Raw genomic sequence first — 16,389 nt, 5'->3', positions numbered from 1 at the left:
TCCACAGCCGCCGACTCCGGCGGGGCATGGTCACATGCCTGGCCCAGGGTTTCCCCTAGGCAAGGCCTGGCCCGTTTCCCGGCTGGTCACGCCGAGACTCCGGAACAGGCTTGCGCGCTCCACTCCGCTTCCTGGGACACGAGGCGGCAAAATGTCCAGCCTCGCCGCAATAGAGGCACAACCCCCCTTGACATCTCCGCATCCGCTCCTGGGCCGTCAGTTGAGATCTGGCTGCTCCGAGCTCCATGGGCTCCTCAGCCGTTGCCACAAAGCGCAGTGTGGTCCGGAGCGCTGTCGGTGCGAAACGCGGGGGGTGCCGAAGCTGTCGGTGGTTCCGGAAGGGCCCGACGGGGCCATTGCCGTTGAAGGCGGGCGTCGATGTGCAGGCATTGGGTCACCAGCGCGTCGAGGGTCTGTGGCGCCTCCACGCGTACCAGCTCCTCCTGCAACTCGTCGGAGAGACCATCCTGGAAGGCATCCATTAGCGCCGCCTCATTCCAAGCTGAATGCTGGCCTAGAAGTCGGAACTCTGCAATATAGTCCTGCTGGGGGCGCTTCCCTTGGCGGAGGTCGATGCGCCTCGCTGCCATCTGCACCCAGAGGGGGTCTTCAAACATGGTGCGCAGGTGTTGCAAAAAGCCCTGATAGTCCAGGAGCAAGGAGCTATTTTGCAGCAACAGGGGCGTGGCCCATCGGGCAGCAGTGCCAGAGAGGGAGCTGATCACAAATGCCACCCGAGCCCGGTCATCCGGAAAGTCCTCTGGCCTCATCGCCATGAAAAGTTGGCATTGTCCCATGAAGGCCGGGAACATCTCCTGCTGCCCAGAAAACCTATCTGGCACGTTCACTGGGCATCTCGGACGGGGAGGGGGAGGAGGGGGAGCTGCAGAAGCATTTCCCAAAGCAAGTTGAGCAGTTAGCTGTGCCACTTGCTGCTGCAGAAGCTGATTGGCCTCTAGCATCTGCTGTACCTGCTGCTGCAGCTGTTGGTCCATCGTGGGTTAATAATGGTTTGTGTTTGGTGACGGACAAGATGTTCTGTCCCCATCTCCACACACACACAAACACAGCCAGCCGAGGGTTAAGAAAGCACTTGGCACGCACACAGGTTGTTATCTAGAACTTGGCAGCTATACGAGCATCGACTCCCAAGGGCTTTACTTCATCAGATAAACAGAAAATACATACAAATTGCAAATAGTCCAGTTCCAAACAAGAAACCTTCGGCAGCTTTAAGCGTTGTTCAAGTGACTAGCCAGAGTTAGTTTTTGTCCGTCACAGAGTCTTAAATGGTCACCACACTCTCTTATATAGTCTCTGGGGTGTGGTCCAGTGACTCAGTTATAATCCCTGGCACGCCTCCTTAACTGCTGCAACCGTTTATCACGCCTTCGTTGGCGTGGATTCAGGAACAACAGATCACCTCCCTCGCTCTCATCGGAGACTAATCTCGCTCTCATCGGAGGCTAATCTCCTCTTCCTCGGCCGGCACTTGAGGCAGTGCCAGAGGGGAGGGGCCTGGAGAGGGAGGCCTGGCCGACTCCTCTTCTTCATGTTCGGAGCCTTCTTCCTCCAATGAGATAGGCTCGGAGGGCGGGGCCACAACAGGAAGGATCCATCAGAGCTTAGAGAAAAAAAAGGAGATAGTAGTCCAATATTATCAAAAACTCTGAGAAGGACATAGTAACAACGGAGGAAATTGAACATTATCTAAAAGGAGAGGCAGTGCAAATACTAACAGAGGAAGAAAAAGAACTATTAGATAAGGAGATTACGATAGGGGAATTAAAAGAAGCGCTGAAGAGACAGAAAAATAATAAAACTCCGGGGACCGATAGTCTACCAACGGAGTTTTACAAAACATTTGGGGAATTATTAAATGGAATGCTATTAGAAATATACAATGAAGCACTGATGGAGACAAAATTACCAAACACATGGAAAGAAGCGTATATCTCCTTAATACCAAAAGAGGGGGCAGATATCACATTAATAAAAAACTATAGGCCGATTTCTTATTATAAAATAGTTTTTATTGAATATAAATATTAAAAAAGACATACGTAACATATACACAACAAACATTTATACAACATATACACAAAAAGAATATAATTTCTTCTTAAGCATTTTTTCAGAGTGACGTTCTACAATTCTACTTATAATATATTCCTTCACCTTTCTTTAATCTAATAATATTTTTTATTAGATATATATGTATCAATCGGTAATATATCCCCTATATTTTTGTATATTTCTAATTTTTAACCAATTATACCAATTATTCCATATTTTATAATAGTCTGATTCTTCTTTTTCTTGTAATTCTTTGGTTAACCTATCCATTTCAGCGCATTCTAAAATTTTCCCTATTACTTCTGTTTCACTTGGTATTTTTTCTTGCTTCCAATTTCTTGCGTAGGTTATTCTTGCAGCAGTTAATATGTGAATTGTAAGATATTTGATATCCTTAGGGTATGATTTGTTAAATATTCCTAATAGAAATGTTTCTGGTTCTTTTTCAATCTGTGTTTTTGTTATTTGTTCCAACCATTTTTTGATGTTAGACCAAAATTTCTTTGCTGCCGGGCACGTCCACCATAAATGATAAAAAGTCCCTTGTGCCTTTTTGCACTTCCAACAAATTGGGCTATTTTTAGGTTGTATTTTTGCCAATCTGGTTGGAGACATATGCCACCGATAGAACATTTTCAGTTGGTTTTCCTTGTACGCCGTTGCTTTCGTTAACTTTAGGTTTACCTGCCAGAACTTTTCCCATTTTTCCAAAGGTATTGTGTGTTTGATATTTTGAGCCCACTTGATCATCGTTTCTTTGACTGTCTCTTCTTCCAGTTTATAGCGTAGGAGAAATTTATAAATTCTACTAATTAATTTATTTTCTGAGTCTAATATAATTTTATCTATTTCTTGTTTTTGATTATAAATTTCATATGTTTTTATATGCTCTCTATATTTGGATTGTATTTGAGTGTAAGTCCACCAGTCTATTCCTCTGTGTAAGTCTGTCTCCAATTGTTGTTTTGTCTTTAGTTTGCCTTGATAGTCAATTATATCTTTATATCTAATTATTTTTGTCTTATCTGTTAAATTTGGGTGCCTAATTGATTCAGCCGGTGCTAACCAATTTGGTATCTTCATATAATGTTGTTTTTTAATTTTAAGCCAAATTTGTAATAGTGAGTTCCTTATTGTATGTGTTTTAAAATATGAATGTGATTTGTATTTCTCATCCCACATAAAGGAGTGCCAGCCAGTTTGAAGTTCGTGTCCCTCAATTGTTAAAGTTCTAGAGTCCTTTAATTCTATCCAGTCTTTAACCCACGATAGTACTGCTGCTTGGTAGTATATCTCCCAGTCAGGGAGTGCAGTTCCTCCTCTATCTTTTGTATCCTGAAGCAGTTCAAATTTTATTCGTGGCCTTTTCCCTTGCCAGATAAATTTAGATGTTATTTTGTTCAGCTTTTCAAAAAACGGTTTATCTAATTTAATTGGGGTGACCTGAAACAAATATAAAAATTTAGGTAATATAATCATTTTGATGGCCGAAATTCTTCCTAGGAATGAAATATGTAAGTTTTCCCATTTTTCTAAGTCTTTCTTTGTTTGTTCTAGTAATTTATCATAATTGTTTTCTTTAATTGCTGATGTTCTTGTAGATAAGCAAATTCCTAGATATTTTATTTTTTTTGTTGTTTGAATTTGTATATTATCTATCAAATCTTTTGTTTGGATTTCCGTAAGATTTTTAACAATTAGCTTCGATTTACTTTTATTAATTTTTAGTCCAGCCACTTCTCCAAATTCTTCTATTTTTTGGAACAAATTAGGTATAGATTCCATAGGATTTTCTATTAAAAACGCTAAGTCATCAGCAAAGGCTTGAACTTTGTATTCTTCTCTATTAATCCTTAACCCTTGAATTCCTTGGTCTTCTCTAATTTTTTTCAACAGGATTTCCAATGATAGAATATATAGTAAGGGGGAAAGTGGACAGCCTTGTCTGACTCCTTTTGTTATATTAAATTTGTCTGTTATGTCATCATTCATAATTATCCTTGCTGATTGCTTGGTATAGATTTCTGCTATAATTTTCCCAAATTTTTCCCCAATTTGCATATTTTGTAGTTGTTCAATCATAAATTTCCAATTTTGGTTATCGAAGGCCTTTTGGGCGTCAAGAAAAACCAACACTGCCTGCTTCTCCGGGTGTGATTCATAGTATTCTAAAGCATTAAGTATTATTCTCATGTTGTTCTTTATTTGGCGTCCCGGCAGAAATCCATTTTGGTCTGGGTATATATATGTATTTAATACTAATTTAATCCTTTCTGCCAAGATTGCTGCAAATATTTTGTAATCGGCATTCAATAATGAAATAGGTCTATAGTTTTGTATTAACTGGAGATCTGTGTCTTCTTTTGGAATGATTGTTATTATGGCTTCTGTCCATGAATTTGGTATTTTGGCTTTCTCCATAGCTTCATTATATAGTCGCAGCATATTCTCTCCCAATGCTTCTTGCATTGTTTTATATATTTCTACCGGTAGCCCGTCGGGACCCGGTGTTTTATTGTTTTTTTGCTTTTTCAGTACTTCATCTAGTTCTAATTTGGTTATTGGCCTATTGAGAGTAATTCTTTGTTCTTCTGTGATTTTGGGCATTCCTGATTCCCCTATGTACTGTTTTATTTTATCTTCCTCTATTTTCCCCTGATTATATAGATTCGCATAAAATTTCTTAATAATATCTTTTTTGGCCTCTTTACTATGTTGAATTTCTCCTTTATCATCTTTCAATTGGTATATCATTCTTTTTTCCTGTTCTTTTTTCAGTTTATAGGCTAGCCATCTGCCCGTTTTATTTGCGTGCTCGAAATAGTTTTGTTTCGCCATTTTTATTTTTTGGGCTAATTCTACTTGGTTTATCAAATTCAATTTATGCTTAATCATTTCCCATTCTTCTCTTATTGTTTTGTTCTGGGGCTTTTCCTGGAGTTTTTGTTCTATTTGTTTTAGGTCTTTCTCTAATTTATCTAATTGTTTTTTCTTCTCTTTATTCTTTCTCCTCGTATATGCTATTACTAGGCCTCTTATATATGCTTTTAAAGTATCCCATGTGTTTTGTAAAGAGGTTTCCTCTATTTTATTTATCTGAAAGAATATTTTTACTTCCTTTTCTAACATCAAATTAAATTCTTTTTCTTTACATAATCTTTGGTTCATTGTCCATCTCTTACGTCTTCTTTCCCCTTTCCAGTTTATGAATAATGGATTGTGGTCTGCCCATTGGTTTGTGCCTATCTCAATTTTTTCTACTTCTATTTTGATACTTGGGGTCATCCATGCCATGTCCAGTCTTGACCAGGAATTATGCGGATGGGAGTAAAAGGTGTATTGGGCCTCTTCTTCATGTGTTTCCCTCCATACGTCTGCCAAGTTTAGTTCTTCAGCCATGGTAAAGAATTCTTTTGGAAGTATTTCTTTTTTCTTTTGTTTTTTTTCTCAGTTTTATAGTCTTTCTTTGCATTTACTATTGCATTATAATCCCCTATTACACAAATATCATCATATTCTAATTCTGCTAGTTTTTTATGTAGGTCTTTAAAAAAAACCTGTAGTTTTTGGTTAGGTGCATAAATCCCTACAATTAACATTTTCCTCTTTCCTATTTCTAATTCAACCATCACCACTCTACCTTGCTCATCGGTATAGACTAGTTTAGATTGTATTTTTTCTTTTACGTAAATCACTACTCCTTTTTTCTTTTTTGGGGCCAGAGATAAATATAATTTTCCTAATTTGGGGTTTTCTAGGATTTTTTGATAATCTTTTTGAATGTGTACTTCTTGCAGACATATCACATCTGCTTCTAATTTTCATAATTTTGTGAAAATTTTATTCCTTTTCTTTGGGGCATTTAAGCCATTAATGTTTACCGAAAAGAGTTTGATCTGTTCGTCCATTGCCTATTGTATCTGTTTTTTTGTGTTTCTTGTTTCCATCCGTTCCCTAGGTTTTGCACCTTCTCTCTGTTCTCTCTCTTTTTCTTGCCTCTGTCTTATTTCTTTTTCTTCATTTGTTTCTATTGGTTCTTCTTCTTGACTTTTACTATCTGTTTCCTCCTTGCTTTCCTGTTCTACTTCTAGTCTAAAATGTGTGTTATGAAATTCTCTTGCCTTTTCTAGAGTGTCTATTTTATATTTTTTGTCTTCCCATGTAATTAAGATCCCCTCTATTGGCAGCCATCTATACATTATCTTGTATTTGATCAATAGTTGTGTTAAAAACTGATATTGTTGTCGTAGATTTCTTACCCTTCGGGGTATCTGTTTTAAAATTATAATTTCTTTTCCATTATAGATCACCGTTTCTTCTCTAGATTTCCTATAGGCTTCATCTCGGATTGATTTTTTTAAAAATTTAACATGGACTTCTCTCGCCAATCTGTGTCTTCTTATATAATTTGTTTGTACACGATAAGTTTCTTCCAATTGTCCTTTTATTTCTTCTGGCTCTTTTTGTATCATTCCTGCAATAATCTCCACCATCTTTCCTTCTAAATCCTCATTTTTTTCCTCTGGAACATTTTGAAAACGCAAGAAGTATGAGGCCTTTTCCATTTCGAGTATGGCCAAGGAATCTGACATTTCTTTGTTTAGTTGTAGGGTTTTTTGTTCCATTGCTTCTACTTTTAATTCCACGTGATCTATTTTTGTTTCCGTTTTCCTAATTCTCTGTTCATTTTCTGCTATAGAATTTTGAATGCCCCCAATTTTATCCTTCATGGTCTTAATATCTTCCTTAACTTCTCCTAATTCATTTCTGATCTCTGCATGGAACGTTCTCATTTCTTCCTGATTTTCAGCTATTTTTTCTTGTGTTTGAAGCAGTGTTTCCTGGATCTTTTGAAACATATCTTGTATTACATTAGGTGCCATTTCCAGTTTTTCTTTTTCTTTTTCTTTCCCCATCATGCTATCTATTGTTTTTTGTTGTGAGGGGGAAGGAGTCATTACTAACGTACTCGTTGTAGGTTTTTTCCCTGTCTTTGTTATGGTGGATGTTGTAGACATTTTTAATATTCGTGTAAAGCTTTCCAACCTTAACATCAATTATTAAGTTATTCCTTAATATCTCTTTTCCCCTCCAAATACTACTTATACACCACACAACTTATATATAGTTATATTATATTATATTGCCAGTTATCCCAATTGAGCAATTAATTCTTATTCCCAGTATAAATCTATTTACTTATCAATCAAGATTTTAATTTGATTTTCTTAATTTTCTAATTAGCAATCTTTTCAATTACCCCCTTTTTCAATCAGTCTATCTCAGAGAAACAGTCAATTCATCTGTTATTTTCTATAAAAATCAGTCATTCACTTTAACAATAATTCCTTGTCTATCTACAATTTCACAATACAATTTATAGCTATAAAAATATTGTCAACTTATATATTTCTTTCAAATAATAAACTTATTAACTAATTAAACGGTTCAAAATTAATAATTCACTTAATTTTTATTTTCTTTAGTCCTTATTGTCTTCTTGTTTTACCTCTCTCAGGCTGTTCTTTCACAATCATAAAAAACGCAATCTGTGTCGTCTCAGTCTTTTTTTTTTTTTAATTTCTTCTCCCAATAATCGGATCTCTGCATTCAATTTTCAAATCTTTTTTTTTAACTTATTCTTATTATCCAAAGTTATTTGTAAATCCAGAGTTCGAAATCCAGACAGGTCTTCTGTATCCGTGAAATTCACCACTTAGTCCAGTATTTCAGTCTCTGCACTCGGTTTCCGATGTTTGGGGTTTGAATCAGTTATAATTCCCAAGATCAAACGGCTTGTCTCTATATCCACAAAGTCCACAGGCTGCTCCCTTTGATCAACTGTAAAAGTCCGCAGTCAGGCCGCTTCAAGCGCTATTTCTCCTTTTCTTATATTTGCTTAGTCATTCTATGGGTTTCTCTTTTCCGCGCTGTAGTTATTCCCCCTTTTTTCCTTCTCCTCTTGTATCGCCGCTGTTATAACTCACTTGTCTTCCTCTGATTGGATCGCGCGTCCCATTTGCCGTCTCTGTTGTAGGTGATCTATCTGACAGTCACTCAGATTTGCTTCCACTTTTTGCTTCGTTCTAGGCGGGCGCCATCACTCCTGTCCGCCGATAAGGCCGACTTTTTCTCCACCAATTTAAGAGATTGATCGCTCGACCTCCCTGATGACAGCGCAACACCAGGGGGCTTCGCGAATTCCTCTTTCGTTTCCCGATCCCTCCAAGTTCAGGAATGCCCCTAAACAGCACTTAATGAAGAAATTTGGGTTTCAGAGACGGAGCCTCCGTTTCCTCACCCGATCATGATAATGTCACCGCCGGAAGTCCCAGGCCGATTTCTTTGTTGAATACCGATTACAAAATTTTCATGAGTATAATTGCCAATAGGTTGAAAAAAATATTACACAACAAAATACATCAGGACCAAAATGGTTTCTTGCCCACAAGACAGATAAGAAATAATTTAAGGATGGTAATGGATGTTTTGGAATATTACGAGGTGCATCCAGAGAGACAGGTGGCTCTGATCTTTCTGGATGCACAAAAAGCATTCGATCAAGTAAATTGGCAATTTATGAAACAACAAATCCAAACTATGAATTTTGGAGAGAAATTTACTAAAATGATAATATCAATATATCAGAACCAAAAAGCATGTATTTTGATAAACGGAGATCCAACAAATTTTTTTGAAATAAATAAAGGAGTAAGGCAGGGATGCCCGCTATCACCGCTACTTTTTATCTTAATCTTGGAAAACCTGCTAATTAGAATTAGGGCAAACAAAGAAATACAAGGATTAAAGATTAAGAGAGAGGAGTACAAGGTCCAAGCTTTCGCTGACGACCTTGTCTTCTTCATAGAAAACCCAACAGAAACAACCCCGAAATTACTAAAAGAGATTGAAAAATTTGGAAAAGTAGCAGGTCTAAAAGTTAATAAAGAAAAGACAAATATGATAACAAAAAATATGACAACAAAACAAGTAGAGAAATTAGTAAAAGATTCAGGATTACAGGCAATTAAAAAAGTGAAATATCTGGGGATACATCTGACGGCTAGAACCATAACAATAAAACAAGATAATTATGAACCTTTAGTCCAGAAAATAAAAGAGGATTTAGAGAAATGGGGGAAATTAAGACTATCTTTGTTGGGGAGGATAGCAGCAATAAAATCAAATATACTGCCAAGACTCCTTTATTTATTCCAAACAATTCCAATAAAATTGGACAAGAAATTTTTTGATAATTTGGATAAAATAACCACAAAATTTGTGTGGGAAGGGAAAAAATCAAGAATAAAACTAAATATATTGCAAGACGATAAAATTAGAGGCGGATTTGGTTTCCCGGCATGGCAAAAATACTACAAGGCTGCAAGCTTACTTTGGATCAAGGAATTGATAACCTTGGAGAATCAAAGGTTGTTAAACTTGGAAGGATATGACCTGATGAAGGGATGGCATGCCTTTATTTGGAACACCGGGAATAAAATATATAAACACTTCAATAACCACACTATTAGGAAATCTTTAATTAATACATGGCAACAAATTCAACACAAACACTACATGAAAATCCCCGGCTGGCTATCGACAATAGAAGCAATAACCCACCCCAATATATTATCAAAACAAAAAATATTAAGATATAGAGAAATACTAGACAGACAGGGAAAACTGAAAACCAGAGAAGAATTAAAGGAACAAGGAATAGCAATAGACTGGTGGCCATATTCACAAATAAAGATAAGATACAGGAAGGATCAGGAGGAGGGAGGAATAGATTTAAAACAAAATCGATTGGACAAATTATTAGAATCCAAAGGGAAATTAATTTTGAAAATTTATAAATATTTACTCGAATATGATTTGGCAGAAGAATTGGTTAAAGGGCAGATGATAGCCTGGGCGAGGAACATTGGGCACAGTATACAACTAGAAGAATGGGAAAGAGCGTGGGAAAATAACTATAGCATGACAAAATCGGTGGCCTACAAAGAAAATCACTATAAAATGTGGTATCGATGTTATCTGGCCCCCGCAAGGTTAGCAAAAATGTACCCAAATGTAAACCCGACCTGTTGGAAGTGTAAAAAAGCACAGGGAACTTTTTATCATGCTTGGTGGCTCTGCCCAGAAATTAAGAAATATTGGAACAAGATAAAAACATGGATAGCAGAAATTACAGATTATGAAATTGAATTAGAACCCGAAATTTTTTTATTAGGTATGATTAAAAAGAACATTAGGAATGATATAAAATATTTAATACTTCACATAATAATAGCGGCTAAATTAGCAATAGCACAACTTTGGAAAACAAATAGATTGCCAACCAATCAGGAGCTAATACAAAAGATATACACATGCGCAGAAATGGACAAATTAATCTTAGAGTTACAGGATAAGGAGGACTCAAAATATTTTACTATATGGAATAGATGGTACCAATGGATAAATCAGAGGAGGCCAAATGGGTAGAGATGAAATTTAGAGGAAATTAATATAATTAAAAAATGCACTGTCAGATAGACAGAAAATGAAATATGTCACTGTAGGTTTGTATATATGTATATGTAATAATAGAAACTAGTTAGTAGTTGAAGTTGTTTATTGTATATGTATATGTAAATTTGTTTCTTGATTAAGTTAACTTTTAACTTAATCAAGCTTTTGTATGTTTTAAATGTTTTTAAGAATGAATAAAGTTTTGCTTTTTAAAATTTAAAAAAAAAAATACATAGAAAGAACCCAGACCCTACCACAGGCTCAAACACAAGACAGCACAGGAAAAGACTCAAACCCAAATAGAGGCAGCAGACACTTACCTGAAGTCCAGGAGGAAGAACCGAGCATCAGCTACAATCCACCATGTCGTCCGGGAGAGGAAGGAAGTAACACCCAAGAAAATAATTCTACACCAGCGAGTGAGTTCCAGAGTTCCAGAGGTGGAGCCAGCAGAGTCACAGAACTCGACCTCTCACTCCAAGAATGCTGGGACGACTGATCTGTGCAGGTCAAGTTGCACATTGAGATGACCCGCTTACTTACGTGACTACATTGCCTAAAGACTTCAGGATTGGTTATGCTAACTAGAGGGTAGGGGTGTTGAGTATTGAATGGCAGATTTGAACGGACCAATCAGGGACATGAGCGGGAAATTCAGAGTAATGTCAGTGGCTGAAGCCGCGGACACCTCCTAGCTATAAAAGGAGCTGCCGCGGCTAGGATTCCCAATTGCGATTACGGAGCTAATAAAAGGTGTTTGATTCTACTGCGTGTCCTGTCCATTCTTGCACCCATGATCCAACACACTGGTACTTGTATTCAGCAATGCTTGGAGCAAGGGAGCGTGACCAAGCACAGGTAAGACTGTAAAGGCTACCTCACAGCCCTGGAGAAGAGTGGGAGAAGAAGAGCGGCCGCATCCTACATTCATCTGACAAGGATGCAGTGCGCCCCAGGTACAAGCACACAGAAGCAAGGAGGTTCTTGCCCAGTATGGCCTGGACAACACAGAGGCTGCCGGCGTGCAGGAGAAAAGAAGAGCGGTGATATCAGCAGTTATTGGACCACTCACAGAGGCTGCAGGCACCCACAGATGAGCGGGAGAGACCGGAGAGCACCCGCACTGCACCGGAGAACAGGTAAGTGGGACCCTCACTCGAGTATAAGCCGAGGGGGGCTTTTATAGCATAAAAAATGTGCTGAAAAACTCGGCTTATACACGAGTATATACGGTAATTTTAGATTTCTTTTCCAGCCAATCATACCATCTGTTCCATGTTTCATAGTAAATTGTTTCTTCTCTATCCTTAAGTTCCATCGTTAGTTTATCCGATTCTGCACACTCCAGCCCCTTTTTTATGATCATCGTGTTTGATGGAGCATGTTTCGGGTTTTGGGCAGATGAGATTCTGGTGGCCGTAATTATGTGGAGTATGAGGTATTGAATTTCTTTACTCATTTTTTCTTTTATAATCTCTAACAAAAATAATTCAGGTTTCATATCAATTTTTTGCCCACTCATTTCCTCCAACCATTTTTTAACCAGTAGTCTCTTGCTTTGGGACATGTCCACCACATGTGGTAGTATGTCCCTTGTGGATGATTACATTTCCAACAGTGCGGTGGGTTGTTTGAAAACATCTTGGTCAATCTCGCCAGGGGTAAATGCCACCTATAAAACATTTTATAAATATTTTCTTTATAGGCGGCCAACAATGTCATTTTATAATTTTGTTTCCCATATTTTTCCCCAATACTCTAATTCTATGTTGTATCCAAAAAATTTTATCCACATTATCATTGCTTTCTTCACTGTTTCCTCCTCCATTTTGAATTTGAGGAGATAATTATACATTTTGGTAATTATCTTTTCATCTGTCCCTGTTAATATTTTATCCATTTCTTGTTGTCCATTTTGAAATCCATATAATTCTAAATCTTTTTTGTATTTTGTTTGGATCTTAAATAAGGCCACCAATCTATTTTAATTCCTTCTTCTAATAATTCTTGTTTGGATTTCAAATTTCCTTGTCCGTCTAACAACTCTGTATAGGTTACTATTTTGTTTTAAGTCAATTAAATTGGGGTAGACCAAGGCTTCCATCGTTGATATCCATCTTGGAACTTTTGTTTAAAAATTTATTTTAATCTTCATCCAAATTTCTAGCAATACTTCTCTCACCTGATGTCTTTGGAAATATGTGTGGGCTTTGTTCTTTCCCTCCCAAATAAAGGCATGCCAACCCCTCTGTAAGTTGTGCCTCTCAATCGTTAGTATTCTTGCATTTTTTAAATTTATCCATTCTTTGAGCCATGATATTACTGTAGTCTGATGGTAAAGTTCCCAATCTGGGAGGCCAAAGCCACCCTTATTTCTAGAATCTTGTAAGAGTTTCAATTTAATTCTGGGCTTTTTTCCCAACCATATAAACTTACTAATCATTTTATTCAATTTTTCAAAAAAGATTTTTGCCAATTTTATAGGTACCGTTTGAAATAAATATAAAATTTTTGATAGGATATTCATCTTATAGTAGCAATTCTTCCAGTCAATGATATTTGTAATTTCACCCAACTCTCTAAATCTTTTTGAAGTTGCTGCAGTAGTTTCAAATAATTATCTTCCTTTATTGAAGATATTCTTGCTGTTATCCAAATACCCAGATACTTTACTTTTTTTACAATTTGAATTCCTAATTTCTCCTCTAATTTCTTATTTTGGCCTTTCATAAGATTTTTGGTGATTATCTTTGTTTTATTTTATTTTTAAGCCCACAACTATGCCAAATTTCTCTATTTTCTGTAATAGCAATTCTCCCGTTTCCAAAGGATCCTCTCTTATGAACACCATATCGTCCACAAAGGCCTGTGTTTTGTATTCCTCTTTTTTAATTTTTAATCCTTTTATTTCCTTATTTCCCCTCATCTGAGTCAATAAAACTTCTAATGAGAGAATGAATAAGAACAGAGATAATGGACAACCTTGCCTAACCCCTTTATTTATATTGACTTTTTCTGTTAGGTCTCCATTTATCATCATTCTTGCGGTTTGATTCGAATAAATTATCCTAATCATTTCTATAAATTTTTCGCCAAATTTGTTTAGGATGAATTCCAAATAAATTGCTAATTGTGCTACTTAACCTTGGTTTGATATCTTTAGAGCCATTCATTCATTCATTCATTCCATTCAGCCTTTCCATTATCATAAAGCAGAAACACTTCACCAAGGAGTCCAGGTAATTGGTACTAAGGAAATTGTCATATCATACTAATTAAATTCAAACTATTTTATGTTAATGTTTTATTAAATGCACCTGTCCAAAACACACTTTTGGTCTCTGGTGTATTTTATGTTACCTTGTATATATAATATTTTATTGATAAGAGTTTTTCTGTCAGGAAAATTTCTATTTTGAATACTGAGTAAGCTGAAGACTACAAAGCAGCCTCTTCAATAAAATGTTATCTAAATGTCATCTTTCATGAGCTGGCTGAAAATATTGTAGGTTTTAGACCAACATATCTGAAGTACCAGATACCATGCCCAGCTCGGACACAAAAGACTCAGATGCCAAGGAATCTGTTTTTGATGCATCAGATGAAATCAGGCTTAGGAAATAGCAAGCAATGAAGCACCTGAGGCTGGTTTTACCAGCAACTATCTGGAACAGCTCAACTCAGATTTAGATGACAGGAAACTAGACCCTGAGCACACCACTTTCTGTACCAAGCCCAGCAGATGCACTGAGCAGTTCTATCAGGTGATGGCTCCATAGGGGACCCTTACTACCCAGCCAGTAATCTTTCTGAATCTCACTCTAAACCTTGAGGCAGCTGGCATGAACATCTAGACCATTGGACCATGATTTGTGAATGCTATTGATATGCACTCTCCTCAAAAAGAGATGTTAAAGGGTAAGAAGTTCAAAGAACGAAATATATAAATCAGAGTATGGACCTAAAAAAAGTAAGGATAGTTTGCAAAGATATATAGATATGGAGAACCATAATGAAAAGCATTGACATTTAGCTATATTACATTTACTTGTATTACCTCCTGCCTTGAACTATTTTTCTTATTATTTCTTAGGCCTTTTTCATCCTACATAATATTGATTACTCCAAAATGAAACAGCATGATCAGTATATGTATATCTTGGAGTATAAGATGGACCTTTTCCCCCCTAAAAGAGGCTGAAAATTTGGTTGCGTCTTATACTACAAATGTAGCTTTTTCGAAACTTTTTTTCAGTGCTAACGAGGTGCTAGCGAGGCACTAGCGAGTGAAGCGATCTTCCCAGCTTTGCCTGCTCCCTTGACTCTCCGCTGTGCTTTAACGAGGCGCTAGGGAGTAAAGCGATTTCCATGCTTCGCTCCAACTCTCAGCTGTTCTTTAGCAGCTTTTTTCAGCCCTAACGAGGCATGCATACATGCATGGGTGTGGGGGGCATGCAGGGCCATGCGTGCATGCACAGGGAAGTGTGAGGGGCATGTGTAGGGGCATGTGAACATGTGGGGGCGTGCACACAAGCACAGGTGCGAGGCGCATGCGGGGGCCATGCGCGCATGCATGTGGGAGTGTGCGGGGGTATGTGTGCATGCGCGGGTGGCAGGGGCCCCACACGCATGCGCAGGGGACACATGCACAAGAGCGCACATGCATTGCATTTTGGGGGTTCGGGCACACACTTTGGGCACTCGGTCCAGAAAAGGTTAGTCATCACTGGTCTAGGACCCACATATTTCTGATGCTCTTTCAACTTCCTGATTCTCACTCAGTCACTGGTTTCATTACATATCATATTGTTGAATGTTCCTTATTTCCAAGTAATGAGAATTTATGAGAGCTTCAGTGCTATCAAGTTTACTTTAATGAAAACTTATAAGAGCTTCAATGCTATTGTGTTAGGTTTTCTTTTGCCAAACCACTGGAAACATTGGAATTTGTCTGAGCGCACAGGGAGCAATTAGATACTCCTTCAGCACAGTTCAGATTCCCGGAGAACAATTTGGGCAGTTATTCTTTTTGAAATGGCATTCTGGTTCCAAGTCCAGCTCACTTCAGTTAAAAATGCTCCTATCTGTTTCTCTCATAGCCTCTAACCAAATGCATCTCTATCATCCTTGCTGTGCAAGTGAAAACATTTTCTCCTGTAAAAGCTGATGGGTATCTTATTCCCAAAACCTGATTGTTTCTCTGTTATTGTTGTTGTTTTTCATCTCCACTGAAAAAAAAAAGTAATTGATCACCCGATAGTTATATAATAGTCACTGTAACAAAGAACTGTTTCAGCCAGCATGCATTATATTCTGCAGCTGTGTTCAATCTTGTCCTCACTGTGCACATTCAAGAAAAGCCATTAATATAAGAATAGTGTTAATGCACATTAGAAACATAAGGAACAGTGGTGGGTTTCTACCGGTTCGCCCCGGTTCAGGAGAACCGGTAGTGGTGGTGACGGGGCTCCACCTACCCACCTGGATGTCATCATGGATGCTCTGCACATGCACAGAAATACTGCGCCCTCACAATTCCGAACCGGTAGCGAAGGTAAGTGGAACCCACTACTGATAAGGAAGGTCCTTCAGCTACAGTTGTGTATAGTTATGTATACACTAAATAATTATTATGTAGCAATAAAATAAGGTCTTTTAGAGATATGGGCTAGCTTAAATCAAAACAGATATGAATATAATAAAATATATTTCTAGTAAAATAGCAGGAATCTCATAGCTTTAAACATAAAGGTGGTGGATAATGAATTGCTTTATCACCTGAAAACAATGCATGAA

The sequence above is a fragment of the Pituophis catenifer genome, unplaced genomic scaffold (assembly GCF_029215685.1).
Source record: "Pituophis catenifer annectens isolate HBS135680 unplaced genomic scaffold, rPitCat1.0.hap2 SCAF_8, whole genome shotgun sequence".
NCBI classification, from domain to species: Eukaryota; Metazoa; Chordata; class Lepidosauria; order Squamata; family Colubridae; genus Pituophis; species Pituophis catenifer.
This window is presented reverse-complemented; position numbering follows the sequence as displayed.